A 6629-nucleotide genomic window follows, 5' to 3' on the forward strand; every position below is an offset into this window, starting at 1 on the left:
ATCTGCCAGGTGTCTCTTTGGCATTTAAACTCTTTCAGGTTGAAGACTCTTCTTATGTCGAGTAGGGTGGTATTCCAGCCATTAGTAATGCATAAATATTTCAATGTGATGATGAGAAGACAAGCAAATAGCATAAAGGTTGCCTGCATGACAATCCCTGCAGACCCTGATGGCACCATACCATACTTTGGTAATTCTGTAGCACACATTAATGAATATACATAGTTGGAGGGAGACAGTGGCCAGAATGTATGGGGCAAAAAAAAAAAATACTCAGGAAAACAAATTAGTGTAGCTGGTCACGTATCATATTTTTGTGAGGTGGGATAAAACTGGGCTATCTGGAGAATCTATGCATACATTGAGAGAACACGCAAAATTCTGCACAGAGAGTGAGAGGAAGTCAGGCGTAAACCTGCATCTGTGATGGACAGATCGGACTAGTAGAAACACAGGTCATTATCTTTGTTAGTTTTTTCAGGCACCAGTTTACAGACTCTTTATTTGGTAATTTGGCATAATAATCCCCAATATATACACACACTCACGTACCTTTTATCTTCTGGATAGATTGTCTCACATAATTCCAGCCTTATCCTTATTTTTGTCACTGTTGTTTTCACAGGAGAATATGAGTCCATCTATTCTGGGAATGGAGTAAATTAGTCCCAGTGCATTTCTTTGTGCCGGTCCCAAGCCTGGATAAATGGGGAGGGTTGCGTCAGGAAGAGCATCCGGCATAAAACTTCACTAAATCATTTCATGCAGACACCAGTAAATATTTCCATACCGGATTGGTTGAGCCCCGGGTTAACAATGACCACCACCAGTACTGTTAGCCAACAGGGTGCTGGCGGAAATTGGGCTACTGTTGGCTGAAGGAGGAGAACAGGTGGAAGGCATGGCTGAAGGCCGGAAGAGAGAAGAAAGGCTAGAACTGTGGTAGTGAGGGTCAGAACTTTGAATGTTGGCAGCATGACTGGTATAGGGAGAGAGCTAGCTGATATGATGGACAGAAGGAAGGTTGGTATGTTGTGTGTGCAAGAGACCAGATGGAAGGGGAGTAAGGCTAGGTGTATCGGAGGTGGGTTCAAATTGTTTTATCATAGTGTGGATGGGAGGAGAAATGGCGTAGGAGTTATTCTGAAGGAACAGTATGCTAAGAGTGTTTTGGAGGTGAAAAGAGTGTCAGATAGAGTGATGTTTATGAAGCTGGAAATTGATGGTGTAATGATGAATGTTGTTAGTGCATATGCTCCACAAGTTGGATGTGCAATGGATGAGAAAGAAAAGTTTTGGAGTGAATAGGATGAAGTGGTGATGACTGTTCCCAAGGGTGAGAGAGTGGTAATTGGCACAGATTTCAATGGGCATGTTGGTGAAGGGAACAAAGGGGATGAGGAAGTGATGGGTAGGTATGGTGTCAAACAAAGGAATGCAGAAAATCAGATGGTAGTGGATTTTGCGAAAAGGATGGACATGGCTGTGGTGAATACGTATTTTAACAAGAGGGAGGAGCATAGGGTGACATACAAGAGTAGAGGAAGATGCACACAGGTGGATTATATCTTATGTAGGAAGGTCAGTTTGAAGGAGATTGGAGACTGTAAAGTGGTGACCGGAGAATGTGTAGTTAGGCAGCATAGGATGGTGGTTTGTAGGATGACGTTGGTAATCAAGAAGAGGAGGAGGAGTGTGAGGGCAGCACCAAGGATCAAATGGTGGAAATTGAAAAAGGGTAATTATGAGGTGGAGTTCAGGGATGAGTTAAGACAGGCACTGGGTGGCAGTGAAGAGGTACCAAATAGCTGGGTAACTACAGCAGAGCTAGTAAGGGAGACGGCTAGAAAGGTGCTTGGTATGACATCTGGACAGAGGAAAGACAACAAGGTGACATCGTGGTGGAATGAGGAAGTACAGGAGAATATACAGACAAAGAGGTTGGCAAAGAAGAAGTGGGATTATCAGAGAGATGAAGAAAGTAGACAGGAGTATAAGGAGATGAGGTGCACGGCAAAGTGAGAGGTGGCAAAGGCTAAGGATAAGGCATATGAAGAGTTGTATGAAAGGTTGGACACTAAGGAGGGAGAAAAGAACCTGTACCAATTGGCTAGACAGAGGGACCGAGCTAGGAAAGATGTGCAGCAGGTAAAGGTGATAAAGGATAATGAGGGAAACATACTTACAAGCGAGGAGAGTGTGTTGAGGAGATGGAAAGAGTACTTTGAGGAGTTGATGAATGAAGAGAATGAGAGGGAGAGAAGGTTGGATGATGTAGGGATAGTGAATCATGAAGTACAATGGATTAGCAAGGAGGAAGTAAGGATAGCTATGAAGAGAATGAAGAATGGAAAGGCTGTTGGCCCAGATGACATACCTGTGGAAGCATGGAGGTGTTTAGGTGAAATGGCAGTGGAGTTCTTATCCAGATTGTTTAATGAAATATTGGAAAGTGAGATGATGCCTGAGGAATGGAGAAAAAGTGTTTTGGTACCGATTTTTAAGAATAAGGGTGATGTGCAGAGCTGTAGTAACTACAGAGGGATTAAATTGATCAGTCACAGCATGAAGTTATGGGAAAGAGTAGTGGAAGCTAGGTTAAGAAGGGATGTGATGATTAGAGATCAGTAGTATGGTTTCATGCCTGGAAAGAGCACTACAGATGCAATGTTTGCTCTGAGAGTGTTGATGGAGAAGTACAGAGAATGTCAGAAGGAGTTGCATTGTGTTTTTGTAGACTTAGAAAAAACATATGACAGGGTGCCTAGAGAGGAGTTGTGGTATTGTATGAGGAAGTCAGGAGTGTCAGAGAAGTATGTAAGAGTGGTACAGGATATGTACAAGGGCAGTGTGACAGCGGTGAGGTCTGCGGTGGGAGTGACGGATGCGTTTAAGGTGGAGGTGGGGTTACATCAAGGATCAGCTCTGAGCCCTTTCTAATTTGCAATGGTGATGGACAGGTCGACAGATGAGATCAGACAGGAGTCCTTGTGGACTATGATGTTTGCAGATGACATTGTGATCTGTAGTGAGAGTAGGGAACAGGTGGAGGAGATCCTGCAGAGGTGGAGATATGCTCTAGAGAGAAGTGGAATGAGGGTCAGCAGGACTAAGACAGAATATATGTGTGTGAATGAGAGGGAGGATAGAGGAATGGTGAGTATGTAGGGAGTAGAGGTGGCGAAGGTGGATGAGTTTAAATACTTGGGGTCAATAGTTCAGAGTAACGGTAAGTGTGGAAGAGAGGTGAAGAAGAAAATACAGGCAGGATGGAGTGGGTGGAGAAGAGTGTCAGGAGTGATTTGTGACAGACGAGTACCTGTAAGAGTGAAAGGGAAGGTCTGCAAGAGGGTAGTGAGACCAGCTATGTTATATGGGTTGGAAATAGTAACATGGACAAAAAGGCATGAGTCTGAGCTGGATGTGGCAGAGTTAAAGATGTTAAGATTTGCACTGGGTGTGATGAGGGTGGACAGGATTAGGAATAAGTATATTAGAGGGTCAGCCCAAGTTGGAAGGTTTGGAGACAAAGCCAGAGAGGCAAGATTACGTTGGTTTGGACATGTGCTGAAGAGGGATGCTGAGTATATTGGGAAAAAGATGCTAAGGATGAAGCTACCAGGTAACAGGAAAAGAGGAAGGCCTAAGATAAGGTTTATGGATGTGGTGAGAGAGGACATGCAGGTGGTTGGTGTGACAGAGCAAGATGCAGAGGACAGGAAGAAATGGAAACAGGTGGTGACCCCTAATGGGAACAGCCGAAAGAATATGATGATTTTGTTGGTCTTCAGTCATTGAACCAGTAATCTTTAGTTATACTCATCCTGAGACAAGGTGTTTTCTATATTCAGCATCCAAGGCATGTTAAGGCCAGAGAGTTCTCCTATGTTTCATAGACAATATTTTACAAATTTTCTTTATATCTAGTTTTTAGGGATAGTAAAAGTAATACCTCTACTGTATCAAGCAAATGATGTTATGTTGTCCCATCTCACCTTTAGTCTTGCTATTTTGGGTTCAGAGCCAAAACCTCGGCTCCGACTCGGCCTGTACTAAAGCTCGAGAGCTTCTACTGGCTCAAGCCTGAATACTATCCCATAGTGCTTACCAGCTATTCCCCAGATCTCATTTACAACGTGAAGCTTTGGGCTTGTCTTCACTGGCCAAGGCTTGAAAAATGCAATATTTTATATATTTTATAACTTTTTGTGTCAAATTGTTAGCTGCTTTTACTTATCAATGCTATAGTAACAGTCTTGTGCTATTTTTAGCCTTTTCTAAACGTGTAAGTTTATTTTTGCAGCTATCTTTTCTTGGGCCTTGTTTTTCTCCACAAGAATCCTTTTTAAATTAGAGGATTCTTGCCCTTTTCTTCCTTATAAGCCTTTTAGGAGTACTCCATTTAAGTTAGAGGCGTCTTCTCCGGTGGAGGAGATAGTTGTTTAACTTAGAGACTTCTCGTCCCCTCATTTTTCTTCTCTATAAAAAAAAAAAATAAATAAATATATATATATATATATATATATATATATATATATATATATATATATATATATAGTACCTTATTTTAGATACTTGTCTCTTTGATGTTTTCTCTTTTATAACAATTAGAGTATGTTGTTCTAACTTTTATTAAAAACTTTTTTTCTTATAGCTAGTATGTCTAAGGAACCAGCTAAGGAACACAAGTCAGGATTCAAAAAGTGTGATTCCTGCACTCAGAAGATGTCCATTACTGATGGACACACTAGTTGTGTGTACTGTCTGGGTCCACTCCATCTTCAAGACTCCTGCTCCATTTGTCATAGTCTTAATGCCAGGATCTTGCAGGAGAGGAGGAGTAAGCTTATATTGAGGGGCTTATTAAAAGTGGACTAAGGAATTCAGAATAAAAAATCAGACAAGACTCCAAAGTCTGCTTCATCGGCTCCAGTGTCTGAGCTGACAAGCAACACCAGGCATGATGCCTTTTCGGCTCCAAGAGTTATCGGAGCCAAAAACATGGTTCTCCCTCGACTCCATCTGTGTCATCAGAGCTGTTGTGGAGCCGAAAGAGGAGCTGGTCACCGTCCTTGGAGCCTGTTTGCTCGGTGCCAGTTTCTCCTTTATTACAGTTGTTGGCAGGTAGCCACAAGTCTTCCAGTCATTCCTCTAGATCCTTCAGGTTATCGGATGAGGACATGGAGCGGGTAGTGAAGAGGTTGCTTTGGACCCGGGCCCTAGCTGAAATTCTTTAGAGCCCAGCCCATCGTACCTTGGAGCTGACAACGGTACCATCTGCTATGCCTGTTCCTCCTCCAACTCAAACAAGTTTGGAGCCAGAGAGTATGGAAGTCATTGTGCTGGATCCACCGGAGCCAGTAATCTCTACTGATATCTTGGATCCAACATCTGCTCCAGTTTCTTCAATGCTTTCATCCATTGAAAGACCTGGTGGCCGACACTCCCTGGTCGGCTCTGGGGGTAGTCAGGTCAGACACTTGCCAGAGCCAGTTCTCCCACTTGACACCTCGGCTCAGGTGAGTTCAGCTCCCACACCTGCCTCGGAGCCACCCTCCTCAGTGCTGAGGAGATCTTCCAGTCTCTCAGGCCCAGAGTCTCTTTTGGCCCAGGACCATGGTGCCTTCAAGCTGATGCAGAGTGTGCTCTCCACTGAGTCTACTCCACCTTCGGCTCCAGTCTCTCTTCCCCCTAAGGGACTGGTGTCCACCTCTTCATTACCTCTCCATCAACCACAGAGTAGAGAGCCAGTGCCCCAGGAAGCCACAATGGGTGGAACCTCCTTTTCTGATACCTCTCCAGAACATCCCCCTGAGGAGGTCTCTCAGAAGAGACAGTGTAAGAGGAAGCACATAGACACCCCTGAGTCTGTCACTTCTGATACTGACTTTGAGGATACAGAAATTCCCCAAGGTCCCCGTCTGAGGATGTTTCATTTTCAGACATCCTGGAGATCCTTAAACAGACGGGTGGCTGGAAGTCCCTTTCCCCTTCTGAAGATGACTCAGTATACCTGGAGGCATTTGGCTCTTGCCCCTCCACCTCTTGGGTGTCTTCACCTTTTGACCCTTTCCTGGCTTTGGTGAGCCAGAAGGAGTGGGACTCTCCAGAGTCAGTGGACCCATTCTCTGAAGGCCTAATAAGTGTATTACAACCCCGGAAGATAGGCAGTATTTAACTAAAGGGGTTCCTGTAGATGCAATGGTGGTGGCAGCAGTCACAAAAAAGAGTTAGCTGAAACTTCTGTATCTGTTCACCCACTGAACAAGGATTCTCATATGATGGATAGATATGGAAAGCGTATGTTCTCCTCAGTGGCCTTTACTTTATGGTCGCTGAATTATTTGTCAAATTTCACGTGACTTCAGAGGGATCTCCTAAACCTTCATATCTAACTCCTTCATACGGCTCATATCTTATGCAGCCAATGGAGTGAGTAGGGCAGCAGGCACAGGAATAGCTCTTCGTAGACATTCCTGAATGCTCGCTTGTGAGTTTGCAGAACGCTTCCATTCTTCCTTTATTGACACTCCCTTTGATGGCTCATCATTGTTCAGGCCTAAAGTAAAAGAAACTCTCACCAGGAGCCAATAAGATGGTAAGACTCTGTTAGAGTCCGTTTTTCTGTT

Source organism: Protopterus annectens, chromosome 4.part0 (assembly GCF_019279795.1).
Source record: "Protopterus annectens isolate FY-2018-M chromosome 4.part0, PAN1.0, whole genome shotgun sequence".
Classification (NCBI taxonomy): domain Eukaryota; kingdom Metazoa; phylum Chordata; order Ceratodontiformes; family Protopteridae; genus Protopterus; species Protopterus annectens.